Raw genomic sequence first — 18841 nt, 5'->3', positions numbered from 1 at the left:
TTTTTGATAAGATTTGAAATCATATTCACAGTTATCTTTAAAACTTGCATAATAGCTCATAAAAACAGTTAACAACAGATGTTTGCTATATAAGCAGTAATAAATGACTTGGCCTTTGTTCATTTTCATTTGTTATTCATAAAAGCAGATTTGTTTATATAAATTGCTCTGGATTAGGTCTTCAGCAGAAATTCAAATTGAAATTTTTCTTACAGTGATTTAAATGATTTGCATTATTAAAAGTCTGGAAGAATTTCAGAGGATTGAGTTATTATATAACAAATCTGTGGCTATCTGTATCTCACAGCCGTCACTTGTCTGCACATTGGAACTGTATGCACCTTCACACAGACCACCAACTCAGCTTTCTTCTGCTTCAACTGCTAAAGACACTCCCACTTGAACAAGAGGAGTAGCTCTTAGTAGTAGTAGGGGTTGCGGCCTATGAGAGGCACACTTGAAGTCCCTTAATGTTTCAGTTCTATCTTATCCCACCTTTACTCTCCTGCCGTGTCTTGATGTAAATATTATTGAGATGTTCTTACAAGTGGGAGACTGCCTATTATACTTCTATGTTGGGGTTCTCAGCCACCATGGGTCTAACCCCCTGTCTTTCTCCAGCTAGGACTACCAGTTTAAACCCACTGGGTAGGGTTTGACTCTGAGGCGCTAGCTCCTTATTCCCCTTTGGGCCAGTGGCCCTCTTTTTTTTTTTTTTTTTACTATGGAGCCAGGCCTTCTGGCCCCTTTTCACACTCCACCACCAGACACCAAGTTATTGGGACTTCTGCCTCCTCAGGCTTGGCCCTTTTTTGCTACTGGCCCTATACAGCTGCACCCAATGGTGCATTAGGACTTTTATAACTGCACCCTGAGGTGCTAATGAGATCTTCTCCTCCCCTACAGCCTCAACCACAAACCACCGGTCTATCAATAAAAAAAAAATATAAACAGTAAGTCCATGGGCTATAAACACAGAAAAATAGAAATTAAAGAAGGCATTTTTTTTTTTCATGGCTCGATGCTTCCGCTTCCCCCTGTCTATGACACTCCTTCTTGTGGCGCTGCTGCCACTTCTCTGATAGTCATCAGGAGTTCCCTTCTCACAGGAGCCAGACTGGCAGCCACACCTCTCCATGGAGCTCTCATGCACAACCTCCTTCCCTTTTGGCCACTGCCTCCAACTGTTGCCAAGCCCAGGGTTTTTGTAGCTCTGGCCTGCCCACTTCCAGTCACCTGAGTAGCCGGCCAGGCTCAGCTTTTAACCCCTACCCTACCAGCAGGCTGTGCCTGGAAAGTTCTGGTCTTAAAGGGACCAGCCTGCTTTCTGATAACAGGGCTAGGGTTTCCTGTTACACACCCCCCTCTTCTCTCTTTTGTCTGGGGTCTTTCCTTCCCCTCTGAACCCTCTTCTTCTTCATATTGTCATGAGACGAAGTCAGCACTTACATTCTTGGTCCCTGAGTGATGCTTTATCACAAAGCAGCATGGCTGAAGACTGAGAGCCCATCTCATTAGCCTAGTATTATCTGTCTTCATGCTTTGTAGCCATCGCAGTGGGGCATGGTCCGTGATTAGCACGAACTTCTGTCCTAAAAAATAATACCAGATTGTTTCTATGGCCCATTTGATTGCCAAACATTCTTTCTCTATTGTAGTATAATTCCTTTCAGGCGGGTGCAACTTTCTACTTATATACGCTATTGGACATTCTTCCTCTTCCTCCATTTGGACCAGCAACACACCAATAGCCAAGTTCGATGCACCTGTCTGTACCAAAAAGTGTTTATTGAAATCTGGTGTATATAGCAGTGGCTATGTACAAAGTGCATCCTTCACCTCTTGGAATGCTCTTCCTGCCTCTTGTGTCCATCTCACTTTGGTTGGGGCTCCAGTCCTTACCGTTTTGGTCAAAGGCACCACTAGGTCTGCAAAGTGAGGTACAAATTTCCTGTAATAATCTGCCAGTCCCCAGAAAGCCCTCACTTGTTTCTTTGTTTGGGGAGTTTGATACTTCCTTAATGCCTCCACTTTATCCAGCAGCAGTCGCACCTTATCACTTCCTACCTGAAACCCAAGGTACTGGGTTTCCTCCTTCCCAATTGTGCACTTCTTCAGGTTGGCGGTTAACCCTGACTTCCTTAGATCCTGCAATACCACTCACAGTGCTGTTAAATGTCCAGACCAATCTGCGGTATACACAATAATATCATCTATATAAGCCGTGGTGTAACCCCCATGAGGGGCTAAGACTCTGTCCATCAGCCACTGAAATGTTGTGACGACTCCATGTAATCCGAATGGCATGCATCAAAAATGGAATAGGTCCCACGGTGTGCCAAATCCTGTCTTTTCATGGTCCTCGGGTGCTAAGGGGACCTGCCAATAGCCTTTCATTAGGTCCAAAGTGGAAATATAGTTGGCTTGCCCAATATTCTCCACCATTTCGTCCAGGCATCAGATAAGCATCAAACTTAGCCACTGCATTTACTTTCCAGAAATCAATACCGAGTCTAATTTTCCCATCTGGCTTCAGTACTACCGCGATGGGGCTGCACCAGTCACTTCAGTATTCTTGTATTATGCCTATTTTTAACATCATCTTGAGCTCATCTTTTATATGCTCCTGGAGTTGTTGTGAGATCCACCTCCAGTTTTCATGGATCACCTGGCCTGGAGGGGTCCTTATTCGATGCATCACACCCTTAGCTTCCCTGGGGACCTCTTGGAACACGTCTTTCAGTAGTTTCATTGCCTGTCACCTCTGCTCTTCAGATAGTCATGGAGCCACTTCCACTTCACTTTTCCCATCCCCCTCCCTCAGGGAGGGTCCAGGTTCCCGTTCATCCAGTTGAAAGGCCAAATAGAGGCACTCTCGTTTTTGCCATGGCTTCAGCATGTTAATGTGGTATACTTGTTTTTTCTTTTGCCTGTCTGGCTGATGTACTTCATAATCTACAGGCCCTACTTGGCGTATGATTTCATAAGGTCCCTGCCATCATGCTAGTAACTTACTCTCCTGGTCAGGTAAGAGAACCAATATGTGGTCTCCCAACTTGAACTTCCTTTCTTGGGCCCCTCTACAACCTATTGTAATAGGTTGTTTGTCACCCCTGGTCTTCCCTAAGATTTTCTAGAGCTTCTCTCTGAGCCACCTCCAGGCGTTCTGTCAGTTGTATCACATATTGAACCAGGTTCTGATCTTTACTTTGTTGTTCTTCCCAACTCTCCTTAATCAAATCAAGGATTCCTTTTGGCTGCCATTCGTATAATAGTTCAAAAGGGGAAAACCCTGTCAAGGCTTGGGGTGCCTCTCTTACCACAAATAACAAGGGGGGTAACAGTTGATCCCATTTCTGCAGGCTCTCTACCACAAACTTCTTCAATATCTGTTTCATCGTCTGGTTAAATCACTCTACTAACCCATCTGTCCTAGTGGTACAATCACCGGGGAGCAAGAAACCCTCCCCACAGGGGGACCCAGGACAGGGGTAACCCACACCCAGAGAAAAAAAACCCAAAATCAGGGGTCACTTACCTGCTTTAGGACACTGGATGCAGAACGAACCACGTCAGGAAGAAATGCCCATGCAGTTTGTCAGCCGTGCTTATCTACAGCTGGAGCTGGCACGGGTGGGTGACATCATTAATGACTGCCGCCCAGCTGGAATAAAAGCCAGCACCAGCAGGGAAGAAGGGAGAGCATTAGAGGAAGCGGAGGCTACGGAAGCTCTCCACACCAGTCACAGGCAGCACCGGTGTGTAGGAGAAGACTCGGGTTGGACAAGAACGTTAGAGGCAGTGGAGTCTGCAGAAGCTCTCCACAACGGTCACAGATAGCACTGGCATGCAGGAGAGGATCCTGCTCGGGGGAGAGCATTGGAGACAGCAGAGATGGCGGAAGCTCTCCACGCCGATTATCAGTAGCACTGGCGTGCAGGAGAGGATCTGATCCAGGGAAGAGTGAAGGAAGACCTCGGCAGATGCGAAGAGTAGAGCAGCATCAGGGGGATGTGCACAGGCTCTAGGGCTGGGAGGGTGGAAGGGCTATTTAGCCTGACCTCCCCTCCCTCATCAGCCCTCTTTTCTTCTGTGTCCTTCCTTTTTCCTTTTTTTGTGCATGTTCCTTTTTATTTATTTTTTGTCTTTTTTATTTTTCCATTACCAGTAGCCCTACTTTGATGGGGTGTGGGTGACACTCCAAGAGCAGGAGCTGCTCGCAGAGTCAACAAGCAGCCAGCATATAGCTGGAGTGACATGCAGAAGAGTTGGTCACCCAGCGGACCCAGAGTCCAATGACAAGAAAGTAAGACCAGTAACCAAAGGGGGTGTGAAGAGTAGGAACCAACAAGATGGGAGGGCAAGCTGCATCAAGATTAGGTGGCCTGTTGCAGAGGCTGGCATATGGAAGGGGTGTAGGGGAGGTGGAGCTTCACAAATCTCCGTTAGGAGGGGTGGCCGATCCCGAGGAGCCTCCAACAGGAGACCCAACCACTGAGGATCCATCCAAAGTCATGGCAGGAAAGTTTTGCAGTTTTCACCCGAGTGATTGAGGCCCCCTCCAGAGGTCACACAAAACCTTACTGTGTCTAACACCAGGTGCACGCACCAAGGTGGCGCATGAATGGATATTCAAATCAAGACGGTCACACCGCCAGTTTGGGGATGATATACTGTGGTCTTTAAGTGTTTAATATACTGTTGTTTTTAGTGTTCCCAGTGTTTTACTCACTCCCTTGAACATGCGAGATGTAAAATCCATTCCTTGAGCAGTCAGCAATTCCTTAGGGAGTCTCACTCAGGAGAATATTTTCAATAACTCCTCTGCCACCTCTGGGGTGGACACCACCTGCATAGGCATGGCCTCCAGATACCTCATTGCATAGTCCAGGAGGACCAAAATATATTGGTGTCCAGCACTGCTTCTTGGTAGCACCCCCACGATATCCACTGCCACACACTCAAAGAGAACTTCCACTAAGGGCAGTGGCACTAATGGAGCTTTTGGAGGATGACTAGGGTTTACTTTTTGACACACGGGACAAAATGTGCAGTACTTTGCTACTTCCCCTATTAACCCTGGCCAAAAAAACTTTTCCCGAATGTGAGCTTCTGTTTTATCCCATCCCAAATGTCCACCCATAGGTAGTTCATGAGCTACTTTCAGTAGGGCCCTTCAGTATCTCCAACGTACCAGCAATCGTACTACTTCTCTCCCAGGTTTTTCACACTTGACTCTATGTAGGAGATTGTCCCTCACCTCGAATCTCGGAGGTGTCTTCATTAGTTCTGGTTCTCAGCACTTCCCCATTGTGCTGAGCTAGATGTTCATGGAATGCATACCGAAACCCTTCCTCTCAGCTCTGTTCTAATCAGAAATGCTCATCCTCCCACAAGTGCGCAACACCCACCTCCTGTTCTACTTCTTCATCTGATGGAGGTTGTTCAGCCTTGCCGGTGAATACCTCAGCCATAAGATCATCCTCAAGTACTGCCTTGGACTCTACCATCTTACATCCTCTTATTCCTGCTTCTAGCGGCCTCTAGCTGGGGCCTTCTCCTGCCTCTGACTCCTCTTCAGAGGCTTTCCCTCCAGTTCAAATGGGGCGGCACTGTGGGTCCCCTCTAGCTTTTCTCACCGATCTTGAACTATGTGTTGCAGCTTTCTCTTTCTTTTTCTCAAGGGCTATCAGCATCAATAGCTCGGGCCAGTCACATCCCAGCATCATCTGATAGGGTAAGTGCTCAGATATTCCAACTAGCATCCAGCGTGTATTCTTGCCCACTTGCAGACTAACCCACACTCTGTCATGTCTTTGGGTCTCCCCACACCAGCATTGAATGATTATCTGATCTTCTACTTCCCTCTCTCTTCCTGATAACACATCTCTCTGTACTAATGTGTGCGATGAGCCTGAATCCAACATAGCACATATCTGCTGTCCCTCAAGCCTCACATTCACCGTCAGTGCAGGCAGTTCCTTTTCTGGCTCAGGATGAACCCTGGGACTATAACCACAAATGGCCTCCTAGGGTGCTTGTCTTGTTTTTATGCCTCTTACCATCCTTTCTAACAACGTCTGTTGTCTTTCTGTTTGTTCCTGCAAACCTTGGACTACTTGACACAGGAGTCCCAAAACCCATTGTTGTGCCCCTAAATCTGAGGCTAGGATCTGCACCAGCTTTCCTGCCTTCTCTTTGGACCCAAGGGCTCTTTATTTCATTTGGGCAAACCATCATCTCAGGGTGCGCACTACCGTAGGAAGTGTCCCGGCCAATTCACCAATGTATTAGGTTGGCCTCCCCAGTGGCATTTTTTTTTTTTTTTTTTTTTGGCGGCCTGTGAGAGGCACCCTTGAAGTCCCTTAATGTTTCAATTCTATCTTATCCCACCTTTACTCTCCTGCCATGTCTTGATATAACTATTATTGAGAAGTTCTTACAAGTGGGAGACTACCTATTATACTTCTATGTTGGGGTTCTCAGCCACCATGTGCCTAACCCCCATCTTTCTCCAGCTAGGACTACCAGTCTAAACCCACTAGGTAGGGTTTGACACTGAGGCTCTAGCTCCTTACTCCTCCCTGGGCCCATGGCCCTCCTTTTTTTTTTTCACTATGGAGCCAGGCCTTCTGGCCCCTTTTCATCCTGCACCCCCTGGATGCCAAGTTATAGGGTCTTCTGCCTCCTCAGGCTCGGCCCTTTCTTATACTAGCCAAGATCCCTCCACTGGGACCCAGCTTCAAAGTCCTGCAGCCAGCTCTAGGCTATTGGCCCTATATGGCTGCACCCACTAGGGCACTAAACCCTTTGGCCCTTTGGTGCCCTGAGGGGCTAATGAGGCCTCCTCCTCCCCTACAGCCTCGACCACAAACCACTGGTCTATCAATCAAAAAAATATATAAACAGTAAGTCCATGGGCTATAACCACAGAAAAATAGAAATTAAAGAAGGTAGCATGCCAGCTTACATTTTTTACATGGCTTGGTGCTTCTGCTTCCCCTTGTCTGTGATGTTCCTCCTTGTGGCACTGCTACCACTTCTCTGAAAGTCATCAGGAGTTCCCTTCTCACAGGAGCTGGACCAGCAGCCAAGCCTCTGCATGGAGCTCTCATACACAACCTCCTTCCCCTTTGGCTGCTACCTCCAACTGCTGCCAAGCCCAGGATTTTTATAGTTCTGGCCTGCCCCCTTCCATTCTCCTGAGTAGCCAACCAGGCTCAGCTTTTACCTCTACCCTACCAGCAGGCTGTGCCCAGAAAGTTCTGGTCTTATAGGGACCAGCCTGCTTTCTGATAACAAGGCTAGGGTTCCCTGTTACAGTAACCCTTCTGGGTACACTTCTGGCAGAGTGGGGGGTGAGGGGTGGCAGTGGCTGGATGCGGGGTGGGTGGTGGCAGCAGAGGGTGGTTGATGGCAGCGGCTGCTGCCGTGTGCAAGCTCCCCTTACCCCACATCCAGCCGGCTAGGTGGCACCTGTGCAGCCCCCCAGAGAGGAGGCATTGCTCTCACCCTATCCCCCCCAGCCCTGCTCCTGGGAGGCCATGGCACAGGTTGGTGGGTGATGGAACTCCATCTCCACTCACCTGTGCGTAACCCCTACCCCCTTTCCAAGTACCCCCAGGGGGCAACCCTTGAGCTAACGTATTGTAAATTCACTTACTGCCCACTAACTGCCCCTTACAGACAGGCCTTGAATAATTTGCTGAGGGATTGACCGAGAATCCCACTGAAATCAAAGGGGCTATTTCCATTTACTTCAGAGGCCTTTGGAGCAGGGCCCAAATCCTTCCCATACATTGTAGTGGGCACTTCATATGATATGAAAAATTTCTCAAGAAGAATTTGGGTAAGACCAAATTTCACTTCTAAAATCAAAGAAACATTTCCTATTGACTTCCATGGGAGTAGGTGCAGCTTCATTATGGTTTACTAATATATCATACTGCTCACAAACTCAATCATTCTTTGGGCAAAAACTAAGGATAGTTAGCAACAGACATGCAAAATATGAGCCAGAATCTGATGTTTCACAAGGTCAACCTAGAGTCACACCTTTGAATTAGAGGTCTTAGCATCTACTGTATAGAATACAGGGTAACCCAAAAGTGAAATGGCCTTAGGGAAGCAATTCCAGATTTTCATGCAATTGAATATAACATTTCCTGACTCTAAGCTCTGTTGTCAAGAGACAGCATAAAAGCAATTTAAGAAATGTCAGAATATCTGGGGGGAAAGAGCAAATGTATAAGACTGCATAGGCTGGGTTATGTGCTTATAAAATTTGTCATGAGAATGGGGAAATTATTAGGAATATTGTTTGTTTATAAAAGCTTGAAAGCAGGAATTATGTCTTTGGGCAGCTAAAATCCAGCTGTTCAAGCTGATTTGTCTGTCTGTCAGATATGCTGTCTTTTTTTCTTCTGTGATATAATAGAAAACATGATTGTAAGATCCTGACCTAGGTTCTGTCCTAACTCACTGAGAGCCAACTCTCACCTCAAAATGAAGACCATTAAGTTGCACCCAGAATAATTCAGAGTACAATTTGGCCCTTAAATTTTAAGGTCAGCATATACATAGGCAAACAATTCCTTTGAGGTACAAAAAGCACATGATGAATTCTGAGAACAGAAAATTGCTAATGGAAGGAACACAGCAATTAATTCATAAAATAGAGTGAAGGACATGCTTTTGTATATCCAGTAGGAAAAACAATCAGGTTTGTACATTGAAAAGAAAATCTTGGGCCAATTTGGCAGTGCTTACCTTTTTATGGAAGGTTATTGAATGAGTTTAGTGAGAGCTTTGTTTTAGTTAAGGACCACAGAAGGTTTTTAATTCAACACACATATTGTATCAAATAGCGGCAGTCATCAGATGGCTAGTTAAACTGGCTTGTGGCCTCACATAACTCTGGAGTATCACAAAGTAGCCATTGCAGATTAAGGGATCTGGTTTGAGGTAGGTTTCGTATGTATCATCAGTACCAAAAGCAAAATGTGGACGAATCCCTGAAACCACATCAAGTTCCTGATGACCTTGGGACCAAGGTTGGCAGATTTCAAAGAAATAGAAAACACTACTATTTCTATTTAAGGCCTACCATTTCCTTTTTCATTTTTCAATTGAGCTGTTACATTTCACATAGCAGTATCATAACACAGTAAATTATACAGTTTGCTCATAGTAAGACTTCAGAGGAGTGAATAACTAATAATTACCAAAATGAGACAATCACAAGTGATTCTCTTTGATAAATGGGTTAACGCATCTCAGATTGAGTCTGTGGTATGTGCATACACTATAGGCTAGTAGAAATATCACTACAAAAAGCAGAGAACTTGAGGCTTTTCCTTCCTTCTTGCCCCCTGCTCCCAACCCCCACACCAGTTCCCCTCAAAAAGCCCTGGGATTACCTTTCACACTGTTAACATATCATAACATCATTCTCATGTTTTGTTAGGATCACCTGTTCAGAGACTTATGGATGGAAGGACAAAAGAGTTAGGGCCAACATCTATTAAACCTTTTGAGTGAAAGACAATTAATCCGGAATCTGTTAGTAAAGAGGAAGTGGGGAAAAAAAGAAATACAGTAATAAAGAATGCCAAATTGCTGCCTACCACAGCAAGTGGGAGAGAATATTAGATTTCAAAGTCAAAGTGACTGGCAAATTACCAAAAGAAAAACTATACTGTCACAAAGGCCCTATGAGATATTCCCCTGAGAGACCGTCCTAAAGAAAGAAGGGAAATACATCTCAAATCAAAAAGATACTGGCTCTAAGATACTTAGGAAAATCACAATGTTGCCAATAGCTTTTTGTGCTAACAGAATTAACACTAGCTGCCCATTCACTAATAACAGGAAAGGACTGAGAGCAGCACCCATGAGATTTATGCTACTGCAGAAAGTATTGATTTGAGAAGTAAAGAACAGAAAGTCACTAAGGAGTGGTGACCATGATAATTCCTTGATGGTATTAATTAGTATGTTATACATGCATTTCATGCTTTCTTTGACATAAGTCTGTATAATCACTGGAAGCAATGGATGCTGAGCCCCTCTTTATGTTCTTGGCACCTTAACCACAGGCAGGATGACTATGCATCAGACCTTTTTGAAATCATAATCATTAATATATATTTTGGGTGATAATCACAAGTTTTCTACTGTACTGTGTGCTTATCCTAGGTATAGAATGAGGAGTAAATATTCCATTTTAAAACATTGCTGACCAAAATAAAACAAAGAGTGCATGAGAAGAATCACCAGAAAATTGCAGGTTAGATACAATATCTGAGGGTTATTGCTATTATAAGTCACTGCAGGATTACATCTACCACCACACAATAAACATGAATTTCCCTCCAGAACTCAAAACTTAAAAGTTCTCTCTCTCCATGTTTGGAAACAATAGAGAGAAATATGATATTACCAAGGGAGCTGATTCATTCAGTTATACTATTTAGAACAAGCCAAGAGCACTATCCACAACCCAGCTAAAACTGAACTGTCTGAACTCAACTGTCTCAACGTTTTTGGGGTGAAAAACCAGAGAAATTGCCCGAGGCTCAGACCATGGTGGGGTGGGGGAAAGGAGTGCAGGGGAAGAGAGGGTCTCATTTAGCTAAGTTATTGCAATGCACAGGTGATGAGACAGGGAGTCCATGCCTTAGCCAGTACTATGGGCTCCCACAAGTCTAATGTCAGTTCTGATATGAAGTAAACTTAAATCTGAGTAGTGTTCTATGCATTTTTGCCCAAGACTTTAAAATAAAACAGCAAAAGGCAAGTAGTTTCCCGATTACTCCCTGAAAAATAGCTGATGATAGAGTAGGAACAAAAAATAATTACCAGGGGCTCCACTGGTGAAGAGGAGCCTCATTAGAAATAAAATCAAGTTAAAAATATTAGGGATATTTTAGGATGGGTTCTATGGTCAAACACCAACTCAGGTTAGTCCAATTTTCACTAAATATAGTATTTAGTGAGTAAATTTTAGTTATATACTATGAGTCCCCAGAAAAGGCATGCACCCTTTTTCAGAAGGCAGAGTAAAGAAAAAAACACCATTTTTTCTTGCCAATAGCATAAACATGGGCAGTTGCAGTAGGAGAGAGTGGTAACCTTCTCTGTTTAAGCACTAACTGCTGGCTTGCTGTGGACAATTCTTCTTTCAGCAGCAGCAGCTGCAGCAGGGTTTATCCAAGATGCAGTTTGAGGCAGCCTGCACAAAGCCAGCTGATTTTCCAGGAAAGTTATATGTGGTATTTAAGAAAATATGGTAGTTCACTATGTAGGCAAATATTGTATTAGACCATGCTAGTAATGTAGCTTTAAGATCATGGGCAGAATGGATTTCCCTACAGTACCCTGCCAATATTTCCCTACAGTACCCTGCCAGTATGCCTGAGTCCTGTCCGAGAAATATCATTGGGAACAGTCCTCCATGTCCATTCAGTCCCTGGCCTTTTAGCTGAAATTCAGGTCTTGGGACAGTCGAACTTCAATTGCATTCTACGCATAGACTTCAGGACTGAAATCAGGCCATCAAATTAAGAAGTGGCATTTATGCATCTTCATGCAGCCCGTAAATAAACCTTGAGTGTTTAGGTAATTCAAATTCCTAATTTTTAGAGCTCTCCAAGTTTCTGACTACTGTGCTTACAATTAATGTATTCTGGATTCATCACAGTCTATTTATATGCTTTGTAAACACTTCCTCTTCCAAAAGGGTCAAAGTATCATTTTTCTGCAGTCTCTTTATGGAAGATTATCAAATGACTCAAGCAGCTGAAATGGAGAGGAACAGAGAAGGATGGAAAATAGATTATGTAACATTTACAAGTAAGTAATTGTCATATTGTTAACAACAATTTCCCTGATAGCTGAGCTATTAAAATATTTATGAAATGGGTTTAAAATGGTATCCTCCTAGAAAGCAGAAGAGAGTTACATTTTTTTGGCAGAAAAAGTCTTAAATTCTATATGGTTTTGTTATTTTTAAGAGGCAAAACTATTAATCCATGAATTTACTGAAAGCTCACATGCATGTAGGGGGTTTAGGTGCTGAATTGGCTGCCTTGAAGACAAGTAAATTATACTCTCTACATACGCCAGCGTGGGCAGAATGAATGAATTTCCCTACAGAACCCTGCCAATATGCCTGAGCCCTTTCCAAGAAATATCATTGGAAATAATCCTCCATGTCTATTCAACTGAAATTACCAAGCATAATGTTAGTTATGGTCTTATATGGACATCTGTCCACAGTGATTTATATTGAAACCCCAACACCTTTTGCATTGAACTCTAAAGAGGAATCAGACTTGAATGAGGTTGACCTGTTATCATACAGCAGAACCTAGCTCCCAAACAACTGCCATCTTGAGTGCAAGAAAACCCAGGCAGCAACCAGCTATCTATGATGGAAGTCCTGAATGCAACCAAAGCAGCAAAATTAGACACGAGGAGTCAAATAAGCATCACATCATTAGCATTATGATATTCATGACTGCTGAAGACAGTGGAATAATGATGTGAAGAGTGAACCAAAGGAGGTGAAACTGCCAATATAGACTATCATTGGCCATGAGAGTATTAAAATGGTTTATCACCAAGATGATCTTGTCTGAGCAATCTTGCCACGGAAAAATTGAGGATGCGCTTGTTTTCAACTGGCATTAAAGTGACAAGCAGTATGAGATAAGACAAATGACCAATGATGTGAAGCAGATGTTTGATTTCTGGAACAAGGGGCTATGAAACCAAAGCACAAAAAAGTACTGGTGTGCTACTACAGGGCCTTTGTGTGCTATGAAAACACTCTTTATCAATAACCTGTGGGAGCACTGCAAAATCTAATTTCTGTCTATCTCAAAAGCACAGCAAACCTAATCCATGATGAAATCTAAAGTGTGAGATTTTGAATGAGTATAAAAATAAACCAAAGACTCAGCAGGCAGTGATCTTGTATAGAAAGGCCAGAGGTGTAGGGCACTTACTAAGCACTGGGGAGGGAGGGGGCATCATTCTTCTTACCCCACTCATCCCCTGCTCCCTCTGCCCAATATGCCATATGGTGCAGTGCTGCCCTGCCCAGCTCCAATGGCCAGACAAAAGCGGCACAGGGTTTCCCCTGCTGCTGCAAATGCTCCTGGGGAGAGGAAAGGAGCAGGAGGGGATCTCTATTCCACTCACTCCACTTGCCCCCCTCCCCCCCACCCCAGCCCCTCAAATTGGTGTGGCCCTGCCCCTGCCCAGCTCCTGTAAGCAGGCAGGGGTGGTGAAGAGCTTCCTTGCCACCACAAAAACTTTTGGTGAGAAAGGATTTTGGCACCCCCTCATAGTTGGAGCCCAGGGCAGGTGCCTTGCCTGGCCCTAGTTACACTACTGGAAAATGATGGTACCCACATGTTGAAGGAAGTATGTAAACTATGCTTACTTTCCAGGTAGTTATTGCTTCTATTGATGTTAGCTTCCACAGGAGTTCGTGTGTAAAATGTAATTCTGCTTAATTGCTTTTCCTGGGGGGGTTTTCAGAATTGTTGATTATTCCTTAAGAGATTATTGATTTATAAATCATTTAAAGCAAGAGATAATAGGAATAAATTAAATGAGGTTTGGTTATTCCATGTTCTCATACTGAGAATCTTTTTCTATTTAATATGCTTTATTTAACTGGATTCTTCTGCCAATTTGTGTAACATAACATGCCTACTTTGGTCTTTGAAATAAAGTATGCTACTCTGCTGAAGAGCCTGATCCAAAATCCAGCAAAATTAATGGAAATCTTTCCATGGATTGTAGTATTCTTTGGATCTAGTCCTGAAACCAGAATTTCTGGTTTTGTAATTTTGAAGGGATACAAATCAGCTCCTGCCTCTTTCCCCATTCACATAAAAAGCAATGTTTTTACATTTATGCTTGCAGAAGTGAAACATTTAAGATTATATGGATGTCTGAGAAGCATTACATAAAAATCTCTGTTTCCTGTACTCTGCAGTTGTCTTGGCACCTCTTAAAATCTTAAAATTTTACAACTTTGCAAGTAGCTATAAATAACCCATTTGAATTATCCAAAGTGAAAGAATTTTAGGCAGCAGCAGCAGCCTCCAGACTTTGAATGTTGACATTTTAGGCAAATACAGACATTTCACCTAGCTTCTAATTGGCAGTGTTATAGTATAAGGAACAAACTTTATTGAGTAGTCTATTAGCTTACCAAATTTAGATCAAAATCTTAAAACGTAGGGCCAAATCCTGGGTAATGAAGCAAAGGCAACATAAGACTCTTGTAAAAGATGAGCAGGTGGCAGGGAGGAGAGATGGAGTGCTCATTCCAGTTGGCTCAGGTGTTTGCATTACTGAGGTGAACCTTTGTTCCACCCATTATCAGTAATGGGGTAGGAACGGAAGTGGTCTGCTGCAATTCTGGACCAGTGTTACCAGTTCTATTTAGAGAAGCAATGGGCTTCTTTAACGTATTTGTGGCTCAACCTCTTTTCTGTTATAAAGCTATAAAATGCAATTGCCTCTGGAGCAACATCTAGCAACTGTCTAGCACTGTACAACCGTTCAGTACAATGAGGGAAAAATATCTTCTCAAATTGAAACTACAGATGGAATGCAGATAGCCAGAAAGTAACTGTTACTTTTGAAACATTAAGAATAACCATCCTCATCTAATCAAAAACATATAATTGGATTTTTAAAGTCCATAAGTAGTTAGAAATTTAAGTCTCATCTGAGAATAAAGCACCTTCATCAGTTGTGTCCAACATCACACTAGAACAGTCCTTATTCTGAAGAAGGCAACACAACCTGCAGAATCATCATCACTTCTGATCCCTGTGCATAAAAGTCACTTATTTTATATTATCAGTGCTATACAGTATAATGTTTTATAACACAAATATATGTTAAATAAAATATATCTGTTATACCTACTATTTTCTGCCTTCTTTGGAAAACAGCGGCTATTATTTTTTTCTAGATACAAACAGGAATGGTAATTTGAATTAATTGCTAGTCACATAACACAGAATTTAAAACAACTAGTATTATTTATTTAGATGTCTGAAAGCACAAGAATTATATTTTTATCGTTTAATAAGTTTCAAACTTACCAGTTATATTCTTAAAAGTAAAAATATTAACCTTCATTTTTATCAATGATTCAGTACTTTCACAATAACATATCACTACTGTTTGACATTATTGTTTTTAGGATATCTGAGCAATAACCAAAGAGCATTACAAGTCTGCTCTTGCAAGCTCTCTGTTTGTAGATCTTCCATGGAAACATAGGTAGAATACTTGAAGGATGCTTACTCAAATTACAAAGGTCATCAAGGAGCAGACTTTGAACGGGACCAAAGAAAAGCAGCTTTCCATTTCAGATCCATAAGGCAAATCTCTAGAGCAACTGTAGAGCAAATTTCTAGAGTATTGTATTCTCTATATGCATGCATGCCACGTTGCAACTATTCTGTCAATTTCCAAAAAGCAGTACAGAACAGTAGAGGTGAAATTTGTATATCTGAGAAAGGAGATTTTTTGTGAAAGATTAACAATTTTAATTTGTCACTGTTTCCCCTCTGATTTTTTTCTCTACTATTTCACAAATATGGCTTTCTGTGGCTGTGAGGGGGAGCTGTTCCCAACAAGGTTTCTAATAAACTGCCCTGTTTTCAGCAGGACATCTGTCTATCCTTCATTTTGTATTGTTCAGCATGCCCTGGGTTTGCCCCTGAATGGCAAAAAAAAAAAAAAAGAGAGAGATTTAGGTTGTAAACAGGGGCAGATCCAGAGGGATGCACTTGCACCTCCCTTTAATTTCTGGTCCATCCAGAGTTTAAAGCTAACTGCCTAACACTGGCAGTAGCACTTCTATTCAGGCAGCAGTGATGGTTGACTTAATGGTGCATTATAATCTACCTTATTCCCTCTAAACTCTTCATCCTAGAGGGTGCGTCCACACATGCAAGCACATGCGCTTGCAGCAGCTCAAATAGAAACGGTGCAAATTTGAGCTGGGGCTCTTTGCCCCAGAGCACGTGCTCGGACATGCACTTTGCTGCGGAGCAAATTGTGCCACTAGGGGCAAAATAACCCTGCCTGGCTCCTCCCAGATCTTCAGCCAGGGGGAGCTAGAGCCCAGGGCCAGCACCTTTGCTGTCTGCAGCAGTATAAAAAGCCACCCTGGCAAGTAGCTCAGGGCAACTAGCTCTCAGGAGCTTCTAGGACCCAGCCAACTGGTACCTGTGGACACTACCCTTTGTGCCAGCTGGACTGCTGAAGCACCCCTGAAAATTCCCTGCACACTCTACCCACTGCAGCAGTCTGGCAGTGGGGGCTGCTGCCTGGCTGTGACCTGCTGTGCACCTGCCAGACTTGGATGGGGACTGCAGAGCCAGTAGAGGTATCTGCCCCTCTGGGCCAGCTGCCAGTGGACTGTGGTTGCAGGGTTGGCCTTTGTGCGGCACTACTGCCATTTGTGCCCCCTGCCCAGCCATCTGGGCAGCTATCACCCGGAAGACGTTCCAGGTGTGGTGGCCTACTTTGAACTGTCAAAGCATGTCCTCCTGACCCCATTTGACCAGGAGGTCAGCCACAGCCAGATGGGTCCAAGGTGCCATCTCTGAGCAGGCAGGGTCCTGCCACTGGCCTCGCTATCAGGAATTCTGGTGTTCCCTATTGGAAAACTGAAAAATCCCTGATTAAAAAAAAATTCCAAAATCACTTTCTAAAATACTCCCAAATCCATGTTCCTCCACAAGTAAAACAAAAGACCACTATAAAGGAAGAGAGAGAGAGTGAGACTGAGGCAGCGATCAGTTGGACAATGTTTTATTATATATCTACAGTGTTAAAGCAAGTTGTTTATCATAATAATAAAGTGAACTCTAAATATAGGTTTCATGAATTCATGAATATGTATTTTGATATTGCAAATGGCCCCCACACAAGGGGTTGGTCCCCCACATAAGGGCTATGGCCCCCCAATATGGGGTTCAGCCCCTACACAAGGGGTTCATCCCCCACACAAAGGGGGTTCAGCCCCCCAACAGGGGTTCGTTCCCCACACAAAGGGGGTTCAGCTCCCCAAAAGGGGTTCAGACCCCCAACAGGGGGTTTGGCACTATCACAAGGGGTACGGCCCCCCCCAACAAGGGGTTCGTCCCCCACACAAGGGGTACGGCCCCCCAATGGGGGCCAAATGGCCCCCGCAGGGGCTACCACTCCCCCTGCAAGGCCCACATGCCCCACCCCAGCTCCCTGATTGCTGCCCCACTTGGCCCCATCCCCCACCAGCTGCTGCAGCCCCCCCAATGGCTGCCCCACCCAGCCCCACCCCCCACTCCTCACAATGGCTTCCCCACCCAGCCCCACCCTCCAACTTGCACCCCCAGGCCCCCAAGGCTACCCCCACAACCCCAGGTACCATCACTTTAAAAAAAAACCCAGAAAAAGAACAGGAAAAAAACCAGGAAAAAAAAGCCGCTGCTTACCTGAGAAGCAGGGCTGGGGGGGCTCTGGGGCCTCCTGGCAGAGCCCCCCAGGGCAGCACAGGGCAGTGGGGGGACAGGAGGGCTCAGGCTGGGGCCGCTGGGGCTGTCAGCCTGCCCCGCACTGTATGGCAGGGCCCCCAGCAGCCCGATGGCAGCTTCAACTGCCGGTAAGTGCCGTTCTTTTTAGGGTTTTGTTTTTAAGTATGGGGTGGGGGGGCAGGGGTGGGGGGGATGGGGCCAGACAGGGCAGGGGTTGGAGGGTTCGGGGGGGGCTGATGGGGGGAGGGGCCATCCCTGGCAGCTCTTTTGGGGGGGGCTGGCGGGGGGAGGGGCCTGCCGGTGGCCTCAGGAGGGCTAGTGGGGGGAGGGGGGCTGGGCAGGGCTGTCGGGGGTCCCCCCCACAGTCCCTTCCCCCCTCCTCCAGCCCCCCCACTCCTTACTCACTGGCACCCGAGCCCTGGTGCTGAGACACGTGGCCTCGCCGGTCGCGTGTTTCAGCACCAGGATGAGGGGCCAACCATAGAGACGCTCTGGCAGCCAGACCTCTGGCAGGCTCTCTATGGAGGACCCAGCCTCTGGTTGCCTCAGGGCATGGTCAGGGAGCGTTCGCAGCGCAGGAAACATTTTTTTGCATGTGCCTGTTGCTCACCTCAAAGGGGTTTGAGGAGGGGCAAGAGGCATGTGCGTGCTCATGTGGACGCGCCCAGAGATGTTAATGACCCTCTTTCCTTTTAAATAATCTTTAATGGTTCTATTATTCCAGTTATCCTTACCTCTGCAATGCTGCTGTCTGTTAGCTGCTTCTAGTAATGTAGCTCCCATTTTGCAGCCCTGCAAACTGCTGTTTAACTCTAGGTAAAAACATTAACTCGGGTGTGGAAATACTAGCTCAGATGAACATTAACCCAGGCGTGGAAATCTTTTTCAATGAAGCACTGGGGGCACTGTCCAAATGCTCAAGATGACTTGATTTTGTTTTATGAATCTGAAAGAGACATACATTTAACTATAATGATTCTAGGGTTAATGAAACAACATCTTTTGATTACTTTTTCCTAGTTTTTGTTGTGTTTATATATATAGCAAATGACTGCACATGCCAATAAAGTTTTGGGGTTTTTTGCTTCAATCTTAAATTGAGTAATATAGCTCTAGGCTACTACTTATTAGGAAAGCTTCTAGTTCCTTTTTAACTGGAGAAAAGTGTGTGCTGTGTTCTATGTAATGATGCACTGCAATTCTACTCACTCCTTTTCAAAACCCTAGATCTGTCCATGGCTGTAAATACCTTTAAGCATTTGATTTTTTAGAGCTTTGATTGT

The 18841-nt window shown here is 44.6% G+C and overlaps 1 long non-coding RNA gene across 5 annotated transcripts in view; it reads right to left on the bottom strand.

Annotated features, from left to right (window-relative positions):
* Positions 1-18366, bottom strand: part of LOC109283562 (uncharacterized) — a 98593-nt gene extending 80227 nt beyond the window's left edge. For 3 of the 5 annotated variants that reach the window (XR_009462364.1, XR_009462362.1, XR_002090765.2), the window contains exon 1: positions 18293-18366. This is a non-coding gene — a long non-coding RNA (uncharacterized LOC109283562). Of the gene's footprint in view, positions 1-14951; positions 14998-18292 lie in introns of all 5 variants that reach the window. The other 2 variants (XR_009462363.1, XR_009462366.1) reach the window with 2 other exon arrangements.
* Positions 18367-18841: the final 475 nt, after the last annotated feature.

This window comes from Alligator mississippiensis, chromosome 5 (genome assembly GCF_030867095.1).
Source record: "Alligator mississippiensis isolate rAllMis1 chromosome 5, rAllMis1, whole genome shotgun sequence".
Taxonomy (NCBI): domain Eukaryota; kingdom Metazoa; phylum Chordata; order Crocodylia; family Alligatoridae; genus Alligator; species Alligator mississippiensis.
This window is presented reverse-complemented; position numbering and strand designations above follow the sequence as displayed.